At 47.1% G+C, this 11,008-nt stretch overlaps 1 long non-coding RNA gene across 1 annotated transcript; it reads left to right on the plus strand.

The window, feature by feature from the left end:
* The first annotated feature begins 6,980 nt into the window (after positions 1-6,980).
* On the plus strand, positions 6,981-7,217 carry LOC124677878. The gene is made up of 2 exons (XR_006994263.1): positions 6,981-7,087; positions 7,182-7,217. It is a non-coding gene; the product is annotated as an uncharacterized LOC124677878 (long non-coding RNA).
* Positions 7,218-11,008: the final 3,791 nt, after the last annotated feature.

The following is an 11,008-nucleotide window of genomic DNA, read 5'->3' on the forward strand; positions in this document are numbered from 1 at the left end:
TCGAGCATAAGTACTCCCTCTTGGAGTTAAAAGTAAAAACTTGGCCGAGCCTCTACTAGAAACGGAGAGCATGCAAGATCATAAACAACACATAAGCATAACTTTGATAATCAACATAACAAGTATTCTCTATTCATCGGATCCCAACAAACGCAACATATAGAATTACATATAGATGATCTTGATCATGATAGGCAGCTCACAACATCCGACAATGATAGCACAATGGGGAGAAGACAACCATCTAGCTACTGCTATGGACCCATAGTCCAGGGGTAGACTACTCACTCATCACTCCGGAGGCGACCATGGCGGTGTAGAGTCCTCCGGGAGATGATTCCCCTCTCCGGCAGGGTGCCGGAGGCGATCTCCAGGATCCCCCGAGATGGGATCGGCGGCGACGGCGTCTCAGTAATGTTTTCCGTATCGTGGCTCTCGGTATTGGGGGTTTCGTCACGGAGGCTTTAAGTAGGCGGAAGGGCAAGTCGAGAGGCGGCACGGGGGGCCCGCACCATAGGCCGGCGCGGCCAGGGGTGGGGCCGCGCCGCCCTAGGGTTTGGCCACCCCATGGCCCCTCTTCGTCTCGTCTTCGGTCTTCTGGAAGCTTCGTGAGAAAATAGGCCTCTGGGCTTTTATTTCGTCCAATTCCGAGAATATTTCTTTACTAGGATTTCTGAAACCAAAAACAGCAGAAAACAGGAACTGGCACTTCGGCATCTTGTTAATAGGTTAGTTCCAGAAAATGCACGAATATGACATAAAGTGTGCATAAAACATGTAGATAACATCAAAAATGTGGCATGGAACACAAGAAATTATCGATACGTTGGAGACGTATCAGCATCCCCAAGCTTAGTTCTGCTCGTCCCGAGCAGGTAAAACGATAACAAAGATAATTTCTGGAGTGACATGCCATCATAATCTTGATCATACTATTTGTAAAGCATATGTAGAGAATGCAGCGATCAAAACAATGTGTATGACATGAGTAAACAAGTGAATCATAAAGCAAAGACTTTTCATGAATAGCACTTCAAGACAAGCATCAATAAGTCTTGCATAAGAGTTAACTCATAAAGCAATAATTCAAAGTAAAGGTATTGAAGCAACACAAAAGAAGATTAAGTTTCAGCGGTTGCTTTCAACTTGTAACATGTATATCTCATGGATATTGTCAACATAGAGTAATATAATAAGTGCAATAAGCAAGTATGTAGGAATCAATGCACAGTTCACACAAGTGTTTGCTTCTTGAGGTGGAGAGAAATAGGTGAACCGACTCAACATTGAAAGTAAAAGAATGGTCCTCATAGAGGAAAAGCATCGATTGCTATATTTGTGCTAGAGCTTTGATTTTGAAAACATGAAACAATTTTGTCAACGGTAGTAATAAAGCATATGCATCATGTAAATTATATCTTATAAGTTGCAAGCCTCATGCATAGTGTACTAATAGTGCCCGCACCTTGTCCTAATTAGCTTGGACTACCTGGATTATCACCGCAATACATATGCTTTAACCAAGTTTCACAAAGGGGTACCTCTATGCCGCCTGTACAAAGGTCTAAGGAGAAAGCTCGCATTTGGATTTCTCGCTTTTGATTATTCTCAACTTAGACATCCATACCGGGACAACATAGACAACGAGATAATGGACTCCTCTTTTAATGCTTTAAGCATTTGACAACAATTAATTCTTTTCTCATTAGAGATTTGAGGATATTTGTCCAAAACTGAAACTTCCACCATGAATCATGGCTTTAGTTAGCGGCCCAATGTTCTTCTCTCACAATATGCATGCTCAAACCATTCAACTCAGTGTAGATCGCCCTTACTTCAGACAAGACGAACATGCATAGCAACTGACATGAAATTCAACAATGAGTTGATGGCGTTCCCCAGTAAACATGGTTATCGCACAACAAGCAACTTAATAAGAGATAAAGTGCATAATTACATATTCAATACCACAATAGTTTTTAAGCTATTTGTCCCATGAGCTATATATTGCAAAGGTAAATGATGGAATTTTAAAGGTAGCACTCAAGCAATTTACTTTGGAATGGCAGGAAAATACCATGTAGTATAGGTAGGTATGGTGGACACAAATGGCATAGTGGTTGGCTCAAGTATTTTGGATGCATGAGAAGTATTCCCTCTCGATACAAGGTTTAGGCTAGCAAGGCTTATTTGAAACAAACACAAGGATGAACGGTATAGCAAAACTCACATAAAAGACATATTGTAAACATTATAAGACTCTACACCGTCTTCCTTGTTGTTCAAACTCAATACTAGAAATTATCTAGACCTTAGAGAAACCAAATATGCAAACCAAATTTTAGCATGCTCTATGTATTTCTTCATTAATGGGTGCAAAGCATATGATGCAAGAGCTTAAACATGAGCACAACAATTGCCAAGTATCACATTACCCAAGACATTTATAGCAATTACTACATGTATCATTTTCCAATTCCAACCATATAACAATTTAACGAAGGAGAAACTTCGCCATGAATACTATGAGTAGAAACCAAGGACATATTTGTCCATATGCTACAGCGGAGCGTGTATCTCTCCCATAAAGTGAATGCTAGGATCCATTTTATTCAAACAAAACAAAAACAAAAACAAACCGACGCTCCAAGAAAAAGCACATAAGATGTGGCCGAATAAAAATATAGTTTCAGGGGAGGAACCTCGATAATTTGTTGATGAAGAAGGGGATGCCTTGGGCATCCCCAAGCTTAGACGCTTGAGTCTTCTTGATATATGCAGGGGTGAACCACCGGGTGCATCCCCAAGCTTAGAGCTTTCACTCTCCTTGATCATGTTGCATCATACTCCTCTCTTGATCCTTGAAAACTTCCTCCACACCAAACTCGAAACAACTCATTAGAGGGTTAGTGCACAATATAAATTGACATATTCAGAGGTGACACAATCATTCTTAACACTTCTGGACATTGCATAATGCTACTGGACATTAGTGGATCAAAGAAATTCATCCAACATAGCGAAAGAGGCAATGCGAAATAAAAGGCAGAATCTGTCAAAACAGAACAGTTCGTATTGACGAATTTTAAAATGGCACCAGACTTGCTCAAATGAAAATGCTCAAATTGAATGAAAGTTGCGTACATATCTGAGGATCATGCACGTAAATTGGCATAATTTTCTGAGCTTCCTGCAGGGCAGTGGGCTCAGATTCGTGACAGCAAAGAAATCTGGAACTGCGCAGTAATCCAAATCTAGTACTTACTTTTCTATCAACAGCTTAACTTGGCACAACAAAACTCAAAACTAAGATAAGGAGAGTTTGCTACAGTAGTAAACAACTTCCAAGACACAAAATAAAAACAAAGTACTGTAGGTAAAAACATGGGTTGTCTCCCATAAGCGCTTTTCTTTAACGCCTTCAGCCTAGGCGCGTGAAAGTGTGTATCAAGTATTATCAAGGGGTGGTACTTCTACAGCGGGGTGTGGGCTCTTCTCAACCAGGCATATTATATTAGATACATAAGTTTTAGCATCTCCCTTTTCATTAGTCTTAGGCGTGCTACTCTCATCAAACAAATTTTCAGGAACAAGCCAAACATAATTATATTCTAGTGCATCATTCATAGCTAGGAGCTTGCATGGTATTGGTGCTTTGATCTCCCCACCATCATCAATATTATTAGTGTATCTTATTCTATCCATATCCATCTTTTCAAGGAGACTAACAAAATTAGTAGGAGAACCAAGCATATTAAATTTAGCAAAGACCTTTCTAGCTTCTCTTGCTAGACCACCAAATTCTCTAAGAAGGGTTTCTAAAACAAAATCTTTCTTTTCCCCTTCTTCCATATCACCAAGTGTGAAAAACATATGTTGGATTATAGGATTGAGATTAACAAATTTGGTTTCCAACAAGCGAACTAAATGCGCAGCAGACAATTTCATAAGTAGGCGCAAGGTCTACCAAGTGTCTATCTTCAAAATTTTCAATGGTACTAACATGGTTGAAGAATTCTTCTATATTATTTCTCCCAACTATAGACCCACGTCCTACCGGTATGTTCTTTGTGGTAAAATTAAAAGGAAACATGATGAAATAAGTAAAGTAAATGCTAGTAACTAATTTTTTTTGTGTTTTCAATATAGCAAACAAGATAGCAAATAAAGTAAAACTAGCAACTAATTTTTTTGTATTTTGATTTAGTGCAGCAAACAAAGTAGTAAATAAAATAAAGCAAGACAAAAACAAAGTAAAGTGATTGAGAAGTGGAGACTCCCCTTGCAGCGTGTCTTGATCTCCCCGGCAACGGCGCCAGAAAATATGCTTGATGGCGTGTATTTCACACGTTCGTTGGGCAACCCAAGAGGAAGGTATGATGAGCACAGCAGCAAGTTTTCCCTCGAGAAAGAAACCAAGGTTTATCGAACCAGGAGGAGCCAAGAAGCACGTTGAAGGTTGATGGCGGCGGGATGTAGTGCGGCGCAACACCGGAGATTCCGGCGCCAACGTGGAACCTGCACAACACAACCAAAGTACTTTGCCCCAACGAAACAGGTGAGGTTGTCAATCTCACCGGCTTGCTGTAACAAAGGATTAACCGTATTGTGTGGAAGATGATTGTTTGCAGAGAAAACAGTAAAAACAAGTATTGCGAGTAGATTGTATTTCGAGAAAGAGAATTGGACCGGGGTCCACGGTTCACTAGAGGTGTCTCTCCCATAAGACGAACGAGCATGTTGGGTGAACAAATTACAGCTTGGGCAATTGACAAATAAAGAGAGCATGACAATGCACATACATATCATGATGAGTATAGTGAGATTTAATTGGGCATTACGACAAAGTACATAGACCGCCATCCAACCGCATCTATGCCTAAAAAGTCCACCTTCGGGTTATCATCCGAACCCCTCCAGTATTAAGTTGCAAAGCAACGGACAATTGCATTAAGTATGGTGCGTAATGTAATCAACAACTACATCCTTAGACATAGCATCAATGTTTTATCCCTAGTGGCAACAAGCACAACACAACCTTAGAACTTTACGTCACTCGTCCTGTGTGTCAATGCGGGCATGAACCCACTATCGAGCATAAGTACTCCCTCTTGGAGTTAAAAGTAAAAACTTGGCCGAGCCTCTACTAGAAATGGAGAGCATGCAAGATCATAAACAACACATAAGCATAACTTTGATAATCAACATAACAAGTATTCTCTATTCATCGGATCCCAACAAACGCAACATATAGAATTACATATAGATGATCTTGATCATGATAGGCAGCTCACAAGATCCGACAATGATAGCACAATGGGGAGAAGACAACCATCTAGCTACTGCTATGGACCCATAGTCCGAGGGGTAGACTACTCACTCATCACTCCGGAGGCGACCATGGCGGTGTAGAGTCCTCCGGGAGATGATTCCCCTCTCCGGCAGGGTGCCGGAGGCGATCTCCGGATCCCCCGAGATGGGATCGGCGGCGACGAGCGTCTCGGTAATGTTTTCCGTATCGTGGCTCTCGGTGCGGGGGTTTCGTCACGGAGGCTTTAAGTAGGCGGAAGGGCAAGTCGAGAGGCGGCACGGGGGCCCGCACCATAGGCCGGCGCGGCCGGGGGTGGGGCCGCGCCGCCCTAGGGTTTGGCCACCCCGTGGCCCCTCTTCGTCTCGTCTTCGGTCTTCCGGAAGCTTCGTGAGAAAATAGGCCTCCGGGCTTTTATTTCGTCCAATTCCGAGAATATTTCTTTACTAGGATTTCCGAAACCAAAAACAGCGAGAAAACAGAATCGGCACTTCGGCATCTTGTTAATAGGTTAGTTCCGGAAAATGCACGAATATGACATAAAGTGTGCATAAAACATGTAGATAACATCAAAAATGTGGCATGGAACACAAGAAATTATCGATACGTTGGAGACGTATCACGGCGCTAGCATCTCTAGCAGCGTGCTCTCCTCCGCCGTCATGTTGTACTCGAGGTACCTCAGTTACATTCCCACCACTGGGTCCTCGAAGTCCAGCTTCGCCGGCGGTTCCATCTAGCTTCGTGTATGACACCACCTCAGGCGCGATCTCGAACTCCTTGTGCATGGTCGGGAAAGAAGAGGAGGGGGCGCTGGGGTTGTGGTCGGCGGCCAGAGGAGCCGCCGGAGGGTCCACCTATTTTATCTATCACCTATTCACGCATGATTTCCCTCGTCCTCTCTCGATAGCTAGCCGCTAGGGTTGCGTTCACCCATGCCGCCACTATCACCACCGCGTCGAGCGACTGAAGAGTGTCAGCAATCCCTTGATCGCTCAGTTACCTCTCCTCCACCACCGAGCGGACCTGCTGAGTAATCTATCGAACCACCGCCTGATGCCTCCAAAATCGAAGACTGTGGCCACCCCGTCGCGGATCCGGTGGAGGCGGCTGGACGCGGGATCCAGTGGCAGCTGGATGGTTGCCATCACTGTCTCCCGTCCCTTCCCCGTCGTATCTCCCCCTCTTCCTACCTCGTCGCTCTGAGTTGGGCCTGCTCCGCTAGATCCCTCTACAGGGTATTGTCTGGCGCTTCCTCCACATCACGTCTCTCCTCCACCCATCATCATCTATGTGCGGAGGTTGCGGCCGCCAAGACGAACTCGTCGCCGACCCTGGCAGGAGGGCATCTGTAAATCGACTACCTCCACTCTCTTGCTTAGTTTTGTTGAATTGTTTCTCTGCCTTCCTTTTCAGATTATACGAGATGGAGCCTATGCCTGTAACTTTGTTTATGAGATTCGATCTGGACATGTTTGGCCAAGGTGTGTGGTATGTCATGGAATGAATTCCTAGGAATCATGTCCAGCACAAACATTCGATGCAGAACGTCCACATAACCTCGCCATATTTTTCTCTCTGAAGAAGGTGCACACATTATTCTCCACCTGCTGATTTTTGCCTCGTTCTTCAACTGCTCTGCTCCCAAAGCTTCTAATATTTGTTTGTGCAAATTTGTTTTCTCAACGCCTACAAGGTGTTTGATGAAAATCCAAGAAGACAATGGGGCTCAATTATCTGCGCAAGCCATGTGATTCACAACCAGCTTCAATCCCATGTGTATGTAGTGTTTTGTTCCCTTTTCATCTTATTTTTTGGTATTTTCTTCCCCTTGCCGCTGCAACTCTTTACAAATCATGACCTGATGACGCAGGTTGAAGAAAAATAGGAGAAAATTGTTGTTGGGAGGCAAAAATATTGAACCAGAGAGTGCGACAATCAAGAACAAGAGGTTTTTTTAAATTGAAGTATCCGTCTAAATAGGTTGTATTCGTGGGTGTTTTGATAAGGAACAAGTATCGTTGGGAATGGAATATTACGATGAAAGAATACACTATAGTGCGTTGAAGTCATTCCCTTCGGTTCTGAATTAGAGAGTGCATCATTGAAGAAACAAAAGAAACATGAAGTGAGTTTTATTGAGTATTCTGAGATCAGCAGTTTGTAGTTGGGTTAGAATCAAGTATTGTTGGGTTAGAATCTTCTTAAATCAATATTTGTTGGTTGCAGGGATGCAGACAGTAGTGAAGAGGGCACTGCCCTGACGAGCGTCTTCGCCGTGGGTGCCGAGATCGCAAAAACGCGTGAGCATTGTTGTCCTGGGCCAGAGCTGATGTTCTTGTTCATGATCTCGCCATCTTCGGCACCTCTGCAGGTATATGAGCTCCTTCCTGTCTCTTTGATTTTTCAGTGCTACCTCTTTGGTTTATGCTCATGCGCAATGTGCTTCTTACCTTTTTTATATTGTTATGTGGATGATTGTTGGGGGGATGACCCCCGGTATGCCAAAGGCATGCCAAACCGGATGGTTTGAGCCATCAAGATACCGGTTTAATGTTCGTACCAGAACTTAAAGATAAGAACTTAGCTAAGTGAAGCTAAGCCGGTATCCCCAAGAGGGGTATGCCGGAACAGGGTAAGAAGATACCGGGCCACCGGAGGGAAGAGCAGGTCGGCAGGACTGGTCAAAGATTCTCTCCAGAGCTAGAAGACAAAGATGAGCTAAGCAAAGTAAATTTATACGAAGGGCTGACGATAAAGAGAAGGATGACGGTCAAAGAAGCCGGAGGACGTCAGCATCTCTGATTAAAGAGGACTCCGGTGTCTTCTATGATTAAAGTAGCTTTGTAAAGTAGTTTGTCTAGTCAAAGATGCCATTAGGGTTTCTTGCCTTGTAAGCCACCTCTCCCCTATATAAGGAGAGGGGGCAGCCCTTCTTACACACACGCGCATGAACACGGAAGAACTTGTGCTGAGAAACTTGTAGCTTTGTTGAGATCAATAAAGATGATGATCTAGAGCGAGTTCTTCCTTATGTCTTTCTTCTTCAACCTCTAGCCTTGGCTAAGTTCTTGAGGAAACCATCCGGAAGTTCATCCCATCTAATCACAAACCCTCCCCCGAATCCTCTTGCGTCCATTCGGCCCCAACTTAAGCCATCCTATGGCATCTGTCCGTTCACCACGACGACAGTTGGCGCCCACCGTGGGGCTCGAAGTGGCGCATGCTGGAATACATATTCGGGCAGGCATCCTCGAGTTCGCCGGCGAGCGGACAGTGTCTGCGCTCGTCCAGAGCTTCTACTCCATCGACTTCATCAACGACAACGCGGGCTGCTTCGCCAACGGCGGCATCTTCCCCAAGAACGGCCGCATCATCGAGTTCGGCAGCCACCGCGTCTACTTCGGCACCGTCCCCGTGCGCCGGCGCCTCTCGCCGGTGCTTGGTGGCACCGGACCCGCCAAGGTGGCTGCAGTGCAGGGCCGCGCCGCCGGCAGCGTCGAGGTGATGATGGCTGGCGTAACCGGCGCGGGCAAGGAGGCTGCGGACGAAGTTGCTGGTCGTGCGGCTGCGACCCGTGCGGCCAAGCCACCGCTGGAGCGCGACACCGGCGCGCCGGGAGCGTCTTCCGCACCACCGGCCACACCTCTCCAAGCGGCGATGAACGCGTTGGCAACGCCCATCGCGCAGAACATCGACCCGGCAACGGCTCAGGCGGAGCTGGAGGCGCAGCGCCAGAAGATACTCGAGAGCGGCAAAGACGTCGTCAGGGCGCAGCGCGAGCTGAACCTAACCGTACGTGAGTATAACGCTGCCCATGGCTTTGCTTATGTTAGCGCTCATGCTGCTAGGATACCGGAAAACCGGCTTAAAGCTCGCAATCTAGATCAGGATCTGCGTAAGGAAGTTCTTACAGGCAAGAGTACCTCTGCATCTGCTAGCATCGTAGAGAAACCTAAGTACAGCAGCCCGGATAAAACCATAAAAGCTGCTAAGGCTGCTGTAGATCTGTGTGACTCACTTACCGGAGAGGCTTTGGCAAAGCAACAAGAGCGTGTCAGAGAGCTGCTAGATCGCGTAGAGCGAGCGAACGGCCGAGCAGGCTGGCTAGGCTGAACAAGGCTATAGCCTCGAAATCCGCGCGTTCAACAAAGAATGCCGGAAGCAAGTCCCATGGGCGAGGCCTCGTCCCCCCATCCGGACGAAGAAGAAGAAAAAGAAGTGAACGCACGGCGGATGATCGTGTACGATCCAGTCCTTGCCGGTAAACAACAAGCCGGGCAGCACGATGCCGGTAGAAAAAGCCAAGGGGCAGAGCGAGGCTACGCCAAGGAAGGCTATGCCGGAAACAATCATGCCGATAGACATGAAACCGGGCAAAACTATCCGGCTGCAAGGGCAGCGTATGATGATGAGGAGATGCCTCCACCAAGGTACCGGCAGGCAAGGGCCGCGGCACCAGAACATTACGATGAAGCTGATTCAACAAGACTCACCGCTTACGGAAACCTTTGGGAGAGCGGTTGGGAGAAAGAAACTTGCCGGAACGGGATGCGAGGCACCGTCACGGACAGAGTATACCTGTCGAGAGATGATTGAGGCGAGAGGGTCCTCCGGGTCCAAAGTGCTTTGGCCCAAGGATCATGAAAGAGCCACCTCCGGTTCGCAACTTTCGGTTGCCCCGTGACACCAAAACATACGATGGCACCACTAAGCCGGAAGAGCGGCTCGCGGATTACGTGACCGCGGTATACGTTGCTGGTGGCGGAGGAGTCATAGGCTGGAGGAGGAAACCGGCGTTGGGCCGTGAGAATTGTGCCGACGTTCCTAGTAGGACCGGCAAGAATGCGGCTGAACAACTTGCCGGAAGGAAGCATAAATGGCTGTTTGGACTTTGAGGAAGCTTTTGTGAGCAACTTCGGCGGCACCTACGAGAAGGCCAAACGAGGCCTCGGCAGCTCGCTTTGTGCGTGCGGCGCCCGCAAGAAACGGATCGGGATTACACGACCCGGTGGAACTCCACCAGAAACTCTTGTGAAGGAGTGATAGAGGCACAGGCCATCGCTTGGTTTAGCCAAGGATGCCGGCGAGGTTCGCCTTTATGGCAAAGGCTGCAGCGGAACATGCCAACAACGTTGGCGGAGATGATGCGTGTGGCGGATAACTACGCGTTGGGAGACCCAATGCAACCGGCGATACAAGCTGAGCCGGAACAATCAAACCCGCCTCAACGGCGATGCCGGGACAACCGGAACAACAAAAGGAGGGAAGATTTCCCGGATCGAAGGTATGGCTCGCGGCAAGTTGCTGCTGTGCAGGAAAACTCTGATGCCAGCGGCAGCCAGAGGCAAAGAACCGGATCGCAGCCATGGGCTGGTCCTAAGAAACAGTGGGTCGAAAAGAAACCATGGGGCCAGAAAAAGAACTGGCAAGAGCCCGCGAAGTACACCATGGAAGCCGCCATGGATCAACCTTGCCGATGGCACACGCCGAATCCGGCTCACCCGTCGAACCACTTGACAAAAGATTGTACCTGGACCAAGTACTTGATGCAAAAGGGGGCGGTAAAAGACACCCAAGGGCAAGGAGGCAATGCAATGATGCCACCACCGGACATGCCGCGTCGGCGGCGGCTACCACCACCACCACCGCTTACCGGGGCAAACGCCTTACCGGTACACCCTCGGCAAAACGAGCGAG

Source organism: Lolium rigidum, chromosome 1 (genome assembly GCF_022539505.1).
Source record: "Lolium rigidum isolate FL_2022 chromosome 1, APGP_CSIRO_Lrig_0.1, whole genome shotgun sequence".
Lineage (NCBI taxonomy): Eukaryota > Viridiplantae > Streptophyta > Magnoliopsida > Poales > Poaceae > Lolium > Lolium rigidum.